The sequence below is a fragment of the Amblyomma americanum genome, chromosome 9, assembly GCF_052857255.1.
Source record: "Amblyomma americanum isolate KBUSLIRL-KWMA chromosome 9, ASM5285725v1, whole genome shotgun sequence".
NCBI lineage: Eukaryota > Metazoa > Arthropoda > Arachnida > Ixodida > Ixodidae > Amblyomma > Amblyomma americanum.
In genome coordinates, this window is record NC_135505.1 from 47,451,040 (window position 1) to 47,461,647 (window position 10,608).

Consider the following 10,608-nt stretch of genomic DNA (forward strand, 5'->3'; position numbering starts at 1 on the left):
ACCGACAGAGAAGCGGATGCCGCCGAGATTGCCCAAAGGGTTACACCATGCATTGTGTACGAATGTGCAGTGAATGTTGCTGTGCGTGGGAAACGTTCCAAGGCCGCAAATGGGACTGCTGCACATACGGATATGCAGGGGCGTTCAACATTGCCATGGCAGGACAAACCTTCTACAAGCAACAACCTTCTGCTGCTACGGCTTCTTCTTCGACATCGTCGCAAGCTGCACCATCGATAATGGGTGCTTTGTTTGATTTCACATCGATGTGTCCTTCTGTGCTAGCACAGTTTCCCGACCTGTGTGCATCGCCCGGCCAAACTGTCACGGGGCATTACTTGAAACACGCTTTGTAGATTGCATCGACAAATAACAGCTTAAAAGCCGAAAAGAAAAAAAAAACACGCAAAAAGCTAAATAGGATGCATGGCGGCATACAAAGCCAATGCATTCACTTGCATTCAGAATAGAACAGTTGCTGCCTCGACCTGTCGCATAGATAGAAGGGCTTTGCATTTGACACGCGCGCTGTGTGAGAAATATTATAATGTAGAGTGTGTCTATGCAGACACCGATTCCATTATGTTGCTAAAGGTGCATGGACTGACCGGTAAAAAATATTGGGTTGATATCTAAAAACAAAACCAACGAGTGGCTGCCTGTTTTATTTGGGTGTAGCGCCACAGTCAAGGATGTTGCAGCGGATGCAAGAGCTTTAGAATGTAAATATGCTGTGACAATGAAGCTGGACGTGTTTATCAGGGCGAGTGGTGTGCGCATTATAAAAAAGGGGGATATAAATTGTTCGGATAATTGTGTTTTCAGTTGCATACTTTGTCCTGTGCATATCCGGTTACAATTGTACGTAAAATGTGTTTAATAAACTGTTTTCCGATATATATTGTGTGATTGATGCATTCAATGCCTCATGCAGGCGATACAACACCGTACAACGCGAATAACTATGTTTCATTATGATGTGGGAAAAATGCATACTAATATAAATATTATTCCGCAAAATATTGGTAATTATGCTCTATAAATGATGTTAAGCTCAATAATATCCGCGATATCTATACGAATTATGAAAATTTGCTTAAATGATCATTTTGCGTGTAAAAGCGCCTAAAATGATCATTTAATGTGCTCTGCGCAGACATATATATTATTTTTTGTAAATGACGAAATATATTTTAATCAAATTTAGTATGCTTCACGTGTGGTTATCTACGTGTAAAAACGGTAATTTAATCAAATTCTACCGTGCAGTTTTTATGCGATTTGAGATTTCATATACTGGCCATTATAACAAAATCCACACGATAGAAATACGTAAAACGTTACAAATTAATACAAAACAGTATTTGTAGTTGCGATATAAAATTTCATCGGAAAATATTACATGGGTTTTGCAAAAATAATGTTGTCGCTTAGAGGGTATTAAATGACCATTTAGGCCCCATATCGCGCAAGAACGGCCATTTAAGCCAAAAATCGTTTTGTGCGCATGATTCCTCATAAATTAAACATTAAACGGAAATAAACGAATGTACAATATTCATTTCAATTACTTTACCAACCACACAATGAGCATCATTGCGGCATTATTATTTTTAATGCTATAAATCTTTGTAAATAATTACTTTCTGGCAAAACTGTTACATAAACCCAAATAGATACCAACAAAACTACACTTAAACGATGCACCTGTAAAAATTTATCAATTTCTATCGTTTAGTTTGCGGTATAATAGAGTCGGAAGCTGCTGGAAAAACGATCGCCTTAAATGACCGTTTTGCGCGTTATAACCACCATTTTGATCATTTAAGCGCAAAAATAAAAACTCGAAATCTATTGATTGTACGATTTTGTGCACGGCGGAGCTCTTTCGTTTTATGACGAACCTAATCTGTTGGTACAATTTATTTTGCGTACAATTTGGTAGTTTGCGAGATACGTCAAAATGTCAAATGCATCGAAAAAATAAAAAAATCGCCTCGATGGATTTTGATAAATATTTGTGCATGTCATTCTCAGAGCGTGCTATATCTAACTATTCTTTTGAAAATTAAGAATCTTGCCCTTGTTGAGACATTATGAGTTTTACGGAAAAATTTTTTGACTTTTGCTAAATGACCAAAAAAACGTGCCTAAAACGCGCAAAAAAGATATTTAAATATTTTTTGTTATCAACTCGAACTTTGAGCGCTTATACCTTCGTAATCGGTCGATATATATTTACAATGTTTTACGCGACAACAGTACAATCATTTAGCTTTGCATTTTTCCACTTTTTATTGAAATATATCGAATATTTTTCTTAATTTTGCGTTCTCAACGCGACCGGTCGTCGAGGCTGGATTTTTGCAAAATCGGCACACACTTGATGCGCTGACATCTAAAAAACGGGTAAAATAATTTAATAATTTTTACTGACCACCAGGAGGGCGCTGCGATCGCCGAGGTGAGCGGACGCGTTCACATCGGCTCTGTCTTCTACAAATGATTTCGCAGCGATTTCAACTGCATTTCATCGCCAAACTTTCGCCAACGGATCCGTGAAGTCGAGAGGCATCGACGTATACCCAGTTTTGAGGTGGGCCACCATTATTCGCAGAGATATTGCACTTTCTGCGCTCCGTCCCCGCCATAGCCTCGCTAGGTCTAGGCGTGTACGCCAGACGCTAGGCCTAGCCGGCGCAACCGCTGCGCGCCGCTGACAGACGCGGCGTCACGTATACGGACTCTCTCCAACGAAGGGGCACAAGCCGACGAACGTGACTCAAGAATGAACGTGCAAGTGATGGGGGAAGACATTTCCGCCGACGAAATTACCGAAGAGGCCGGATGGAAGAGCGCCGGAGCGCGGCGTTCGAGACCCCGAGACCACAGTGCGAATTCGACGCACGACATCGATGCAAGAGCGAACGCGCCTGGCACCGGCCAGCAACGTAAGCAACCCAAGCATGTCAAAGGGAAGGTTATCAAAGCGGGACGCATGCCCAGACTACTGAAGGAGGAAACTAAAATCGTGGTTCGACCAAAAGGCGGCCTCGACATCGTTAAGGTCGGCGCCCCGACGGCCACCGCCGCAGTCTTCGGGGCTGCCGATATAACGGGAGACGAAAGTGCGGAAGACACGGCCTGTCCGAACTCGCACCAGAACATCGTCGTCGTCAGCACACCGAAACGAGCGAACGCGGACCGCTATGCCAAACTGGGGAAAATTCACATCCAAGGGAAACCGCACGAAGTCAACGCGTACGAAACGGCACCCGATAATACAACCAAGGGAGTGATTCGTGGCATCCCCATTGAGGACGGATCCCGAGCACTGGACGAGAACATCGTAAACCCGAGAAACCCACTGGCACTGGCGGCCAAACGCATAGGCACTACGACCACGGTTGTAATTGCCTTCGACGGACTCAAAGTGCCCAACCTCGTCAGGTACGGCGCAACACTCGTTCGTTGCACGTTGTATCGCAAGCAAATTGACATCTGTTACAAGTGCGGACGCCTCGGCCACCGCATGGATGTTTGCCCAAATCCCGCCAACCACATTCGCAGGGGTTGCGGAGGCCGCAACCCAGACCAGGGGCGCCAATGCTCGCTCAAGTGTAACCTTTGCGGCGGCGCTCACATGATGGCCGACAAGGCCTGCAAAGCAAGGTACAAGACTCCGTATATGATTCGCAGGCGACGATGGGAGCGCCAAAACGCACATGCCCAACTGACACAGCAAGACTTCCCGCCCATCCAGCCGCACAGACCTAGATCCACGTCGCGATCGCGCGGCCGGTCCCGGTCCCGCAGTCGTCAAAGGCACAACCGCGTTCCGACAAGATCGAGATCCAGGACGCGAACTCCCGGAGACAAGGTGAGCTGGGCGGACACTGTCCGGGGCATCGCGCGGGAGGGGGTCGTAACAGCACCTGCAGTCCCAGAGCAGAATCAAAAAGCCGATAATGACATTTTAGAGGCGCTAAGGAAAGAGAACGCAGAAATGCGAAAAGAGAACGCGGTAATAAGCGAACAAGTCCAAAAGCTAATGAAAGAGATGCGAGAACTTAGACGCGAGCGCGCCGGGATGGACCAAAACGAACAGAGCACACAACAGCAGGTACCGGCGAGCGTTCCTGACGCGGACGCGCCCGCCCCAAAGAAACGGCCGATACAACAACACCACGAGGGCGGTTTCGAGAGCCAGGTGCGAGTGCAAATTACAGACATCAAGAAAATGCTAAGCACCATGCAAAGTACCATTGAGACCCTACACGCAACATTCCTCGGCCTCGCAAACAGGACCACTAACCTTGAAGGAAACATGCAGATAATACTGAATCACTCCGTATTCACGCAACACGGACACGCACCGGCGAGCAGTGATGCGGGACCGAGCAACCATCAAGGGCAGCCGGGTAACTTGCATCAGCATCAACATGGCCGGCCAACGATAACCAAGGGATAGTAATATGGCAGTGGAACTGCCGCGGCTTCACCGGCAAAAAGGACGTTCTACAGCAACACATCAGGCACGCAACACGTAAACCGGACGTAATATTACCCCAAGAAACGCTCACCAACGCGGCTACCTTAACAGGCTACAAAATGCAAGGCAGCAAAATCGAGGGGAAGGGTGTATGCATGCTCGTTAGGAAGCGTCTCACATTCGCTGACCACGAACTAAGCGGCGTCCAGATGGAACACGCTCTCACCGAACTGATACCCACCAAGCAGAGGAAACAAAGTATATTAATACTGAACGTACACAGCAGCCCATCGAAACGCCGCCAACGCTTCCGAGCGCTGTTTCAGAAGACGCTCAAGATTGCCGGGTCCCGGACGCTGATTGCAGGGGGAGATTTCAACGCGGCAGACACGGCATGGGGTTACAACTACAGCACGACCAAGAGAAGACAACTCGGGCAAGATGCGCAGGAACTCGACTTCACGTTACTTACGGATCCGGCGCACCCGACGAGAATCGGTACCTCCACTACCAGAGACACGACCCCGGACCTGACGTTCGTCCGAAATGCCGGGACGACGGCTACCACGTGGAAAAACACGTCGACCGACCTGGGGAGTGACCACATGATCGTCGAATAACACGTACAGACTCCGGACAAGGCGCACGGCAGTAAACAAAATTTCAAATGGACCGATTGGGAAGATTTCAGAAATAAACGAGACCATCAAGAGTCTTCTGGAGATACGATCACGGACATCGAAGCCTGGACCCGCTCACCGGTTGCACACGCCAAAGTGTCAACCAAGACCGTCGAAACCTAGGTTGAAACTGACAATATGGACAGCCGCCTGGCGCATCTCATCGAGGCGAAGAACTCTGTCCTGGCCAGGTGTAAGGGACAGAGACTCAATCGGAGACCCAGAAAGAAAATAGCGGAGATCAACCGCAACATCGAGGAGCACTGCCGAACGCTCAACCGCCAGCAATGGGATGAGTTATGCAAAGCAGTCGACGGCCAACTACACAACGGGAACCAAGTCCCACCAAAAGAACTGCCTCGCACGTCTATTACACAAGGAGCTCGAGAAGCACGATGAAGATGCAGTGACCGTCCAGTTACGAGCGAAGTACTTGCCGCACACTTCGACCGCACAACACGGTCCATATGAGGGGGATCCGAACGCAGAATTGAATAAGGACTTTAACGTAGAAGAGATCAGGACGGCGCTGCACAACCTCCACAGCAGATCGGCGCCGGGCCCCGACGGGGTGTCGAATCGCGCCCTAAAGAATCTCGACGACCGATCCGTGGAACAGTTAACGGCATTCATGAATGAGTGCTGGCAGTGCGGCAGCCTCCCGCAACAGTGGAAAACTGCGAGAATGATACTAATCCCAAAACCCGGGAAACCGCCGAGCCTCGACAACCTTCGCCTCACATCCCTAACGTCGTGCGTCGGCAAGACCATGGAGCACGCACTGCTTAACCGCTGGCAAGCCCGCTTTAAGCAGAAAGGGGCATACCCACAATCCATAATAGGATTCCGCCCCCAATTATCTACACAAGACGCAATGTTACAACTGAAGCACCAGGTGCTTGACGGCAAGACGAGAGGCACCAGAGCAATTCTCGGCCTCGACCTTGAAAGCGCGTTCGATAGAATCGAGCACTCGGCGACCTTACACCAGATATCACGGCAAAACCTAGGTGTAGGCTCGTACAACTACGTTAAAGATTTTTTGACAGCCAGCTGCGAGCTTTCTTAGTGGCAGGGGATATCCAGCTAGAAGAGCAAACGCTAGGAAGCACCGGCACCCCGCAGGGCTCCGTCATCTCGCTCATGCTCTATGCTCTTCAACCTCGTCATGATCGGGCTAGCAGAAAAGCTACAAGAACTCGAAGACGTTCGGCACACCATATACGCCGACGACATAACACTCTGGGTGCACGAAGGCAGCGACGGTCACATCGAAACGGCACTGCAACTAGCAATCGAGACAATAGAGGAATACCTTGTGGGTACGGCATTACGATGTTCGCCTACAAAGTCGGAACGCCTACTCTACCACCCTACGCAGAGGGGCAGACCACCCGGGTGTGGTCAGAATGCGGCAACGACCAGACGAGAATACGAAGAGATCAAACTACGCACGAGCAACGGAGCAACCATCCCGATAGTGCACAGAATTGGGGTCCTTGGCATGATAATCGAAGCCAATGGCGTCAACGGCGAAACGATCCCTAAATTACAGCACAAGACGGCTAGCGCCATGCGAATCCTCAAAAGGGCCACCAGCAGAAGAAACGTATTGAGGGAGGCGAGTCTCACACGACTAATACACTCTTTCGTCATGAGCCATATTGCGTACGTCGCGGCATTCGACAACTGGTACAAGGGAGAAGAAGCCAAGGTCAACGTCCTCATCCGCAGGCTGTACAAGATAGCACTGGGTCTACCCGAGTCCACCAGCACGCAACGCTTGCTCCAGCTCGGGCTTCACAACACGCTTATCGAAATCGCTGAGGCGCAGCGCACTTCGCAATTAGAAAGATTAGGGGGCACGAGAGTAGGACGCCAGATCATGAAAAGTGCCGGCATCCGTTACCATGCACAACAAGGCCAGAAAGTCGCTGTTCCGGACGCGATCAGACAAATCCTAAGAGTCGACCGGATTCCACAGAACGTCCACCCAGAACACAACCGGGGAAGAAGAGTGGCCAGGGCCAGAGCTCTCCTACACAGCCACGGAGACGAAACGGGGACAAGGTACGTTGTCGCCGCGGAATAAGCAGAACGCTCGCGATTCGCGGTTGCGGTCGTCGATTCGGGTGGCGAAACGCGCATAACGGCAAGTGTAGCGTGCGAGCGCGCAGAAGAAGCGGAGAAAGCGGCGGTGTCCCTCGCCCTCACGGATCCGACGTGCACCACAGTTCTCTGCGACTCGCGACAAACGGTCAAAAACTTCGCCAAAGGATGGATCTCGCAGACAGCGGCCCGAATCCTGAGCAATCGAAAAGTCCAGTGGGAGGAAGTTTTTCAAACCAGAATCCAATGCTTCCCGGCGCACATGGGAGCAGTATCGAACACATATCGCAACTGAAACGAGACGGCACACGCCAAGGCGCGCGAGCACGCGAACCGCATCGGCGACTGTCGTCCATGGGACAGCACCAAAGACTGTTTGACCACATACAACGAAATTACCAAGGCCCTCTGCCTGGCCCGCCGAACCTTCCCTCCGCCCAACGACAACGTGGGCAGGGCGCACGCGGTGGCCCTCAGGCAACTGCAGACGCTCACCTACCCCAACCCGGCACAATACCATATATTCCACCCCGGAACATACCCGACGAATATATGCAAGGTCTGCCACACTGCTATAGCAACTTTACCCCAAATGCTCTGGGACTGTAGCAAAAACCCTGACGGTGCTAACTCCGGAACCCTCCCGCCGCGGTGGGCCGCTGCCTTGCGCAGCCCCAGTCTCGGTGACCAACTCTGGGCCGTCGAGCAGGCCCGCGAGGCGACGGCGAGGCAACACCTCGACGTCCCCACGTGGGAGACCTAAGGCCCCGTCAGCGAAAGCTCTGCAGGACTTTTGAATAAAGTTGTTACCAACCAACCAAACTGAGCACCAGCAATATGTGATAAAGATTGTGCATTGCAAATGTAATGGAATTTTATAACACAGTTTTCATATTTTTCACAAAAGTTGATTTTGCATGTTTTAAGCACTTTTGGAATTTAACCGATTTTATCTTCACAATCTTTCGGTAAAATGCCGCAATTTTCTTAAAATTAAAACTTACACCATTAAATAACATATAGGCAAACTTTCAGTCAAATCCCCATAGTTTTTGAGGTCGAAATCTTAAAAACGAAGAGGGGTACTCGGAGTTGCGCAAAAGTCGGTCGCCGGAAACTTTAATCGCCCGTAGCTAAACAACCACTCGATAGAATTTGACGAATCTTTGATAAACGCCGCTTGACACACTAGATAATTTATATTTTGTTTTTGATGCGATTTTATCGAGCAATTGTCTTAATTTTTTGCCAATTAAAAAAAAAAACATTATTGTTTATATTTCGAACACCATTCGATCGATTTTTGTATTATTTGCAATTTATTGACTTTATGTGACGTGTATGATATATTGGAAATTTTATTACATTTCATGGAGCGGATTCTTAGCTGCGACGGATGGAAAAATCGCCATTTTTGGATGCGAATATTTCTTTAACGTACCATCGCACAAAATAATTGGCACCGGAAACGTGCTAAGTGAACGATTCTCTTTCGATATCGTGGGCCCTGGGTGTTTCTTACCGATTTCGTTTTTCGGTAACTTTTCAATTTGCGCCTCGTCGTTGTCATCGTCGTCATCTTCATCTTCTTCAAATATATCGGTTACATTGAATTGACTCGTGTCTTTGGTGACTTGTTCTTGTGCAACATCGGGATCAAAGGGCAATGAAAAAAATATGTCACCGGATTTCAATCCTTTTTCTGCGCAAAAGCTCGGTATCACTTTGACCTTTGCATCTTCTTGCGCTCTTTTTTCTCCGTGATAATGTTTCATTTTTCTCTTGTATTCACTAATGTTCTGATTGATGGAATGATCCAACAGACACAGACCGCGGTGTTCTTTACATGTTATGAATATGGCGATTGGTGGAATCTTGGCGTCACACCCAGTAACATGTCGTTGCTTTGATCCGCACGCACCGGAGTCATGCTATGCAAGGCCAATAATCCCGACGGTCGCGGAAGTGTGGGCGGCAGATCCTTGTTTGCTTCTTCTGGCTGGTCCAGCATGCGACACATTGCCCGTCTGATCACGTTTTCTCTGCCAATGGCTTTGCTACGACGGTTAACATGGGCCCTGTCGTGGTACATGTTCACATTGACTATGGAATATCTAACCGTGTGTGAACCCATTCGAGACACGCGTCCCAGGGCCTGAAACATCGTGGCACATTCGTACGTGGCGAATCCTCCCAGGGTGTGCATATGATTGACATTTCGCAGCGTGTGCCCCTCACAGAAGAAAAAGTTGGTGACCGTCACAACCGCGCCGTTGCAATGGTTGTTATATATACCTCTAGTCTTGACTAACCTGGATGATGGGTCATCCGGCTGCACAAACAGCACTTCCATCCCATTCCAGTTGAATTTTCGAAGAGTAGTTTCCACCTTGGGTTTGCGCATGGCATCCAACACTCTTTCCCGCATTTCGTATCTATAAGTGACCACAAAATGCTTGTCCTTGGGGTATTGGGCGATTTCGGATAACAGCCGGCGCACAACACACGCGTCTGAAGCGTTGTTGATTGCTCTTGCATAGGCCTTGCGACCACCGGGTGTCAGGTTTGCGGGGTTTGCCGCGCGCTCTGTACTCCGGACAGCAGCATCCGATGGTTGGAAATTCCGACGGCTTCAGCAAATTCCTCACATCCACTATGTTTGGGATTGTCCACCCGCCAGTTTCGTTCACAAAACGCAGTGTAGTCGTGCACACGTGTTGAAGAAAGAAGGGCGTTGGGATGACCAACCGCTTTCCAAACTGTGCTTCTGCGTCTTCTTTCTTTCCTAGTGACATGTCAAAGACATTGACCCATTGCATCAATTCCCTGTCATAATTGGTGAAAAAAGGGGTGGCAGTACCACACACAAATATCCTGTTAAATTTTAGTGCTGTGGGCGAGAATCTGGATGGTGTGTCGGGCAAAAATTTGATAGTCCTCATCATCCAGAGTAGATTTTCTTCGTTTTCTCGTCGCGTGAAACAGTTTATTCGAGGATTTGTCCGCATTGCACACGGCTGTCGTAGAGGTGGACTCCCCGGGTGCGGGTGCATCATCTCCCATGGCTTGTCGCTTTTCGCGGCGCATTCTTTGTTGCATTAACATCTGCTGCTTGAGGTGTTTTTGTAAAATTTGAAGCTGTTTTTGCGGCAGTGGGTTCAATGGGCCCGTTGACAATTCGTTTGACGTTAAAAATGGTATCATGTCTGGCAATAAATCCGACCTAAAGATTAGAATGTGGAATTCATCTATGAAATATCCATACACGTCTACATCTTCGTCTGTAGTACAGACACCCCCCTCGTGAATGCGGTTGACAAACTCCTT

At 48.7% G+C, this 10,608-nt stretch overlaps 1 pseudogene; it reads right to left on the reverse strand.

Moving 5' to 3' along the window:
• Positions 1-5,271: 5,271 nt before the first annotated feature.
• On the reverse strand, positions 5,272-10,344 carry LOC144103332 (uncharacterized; annotated as a pseudogene).
• Positions 10,345-10,608: the final 264 nt, after the last annotated feature.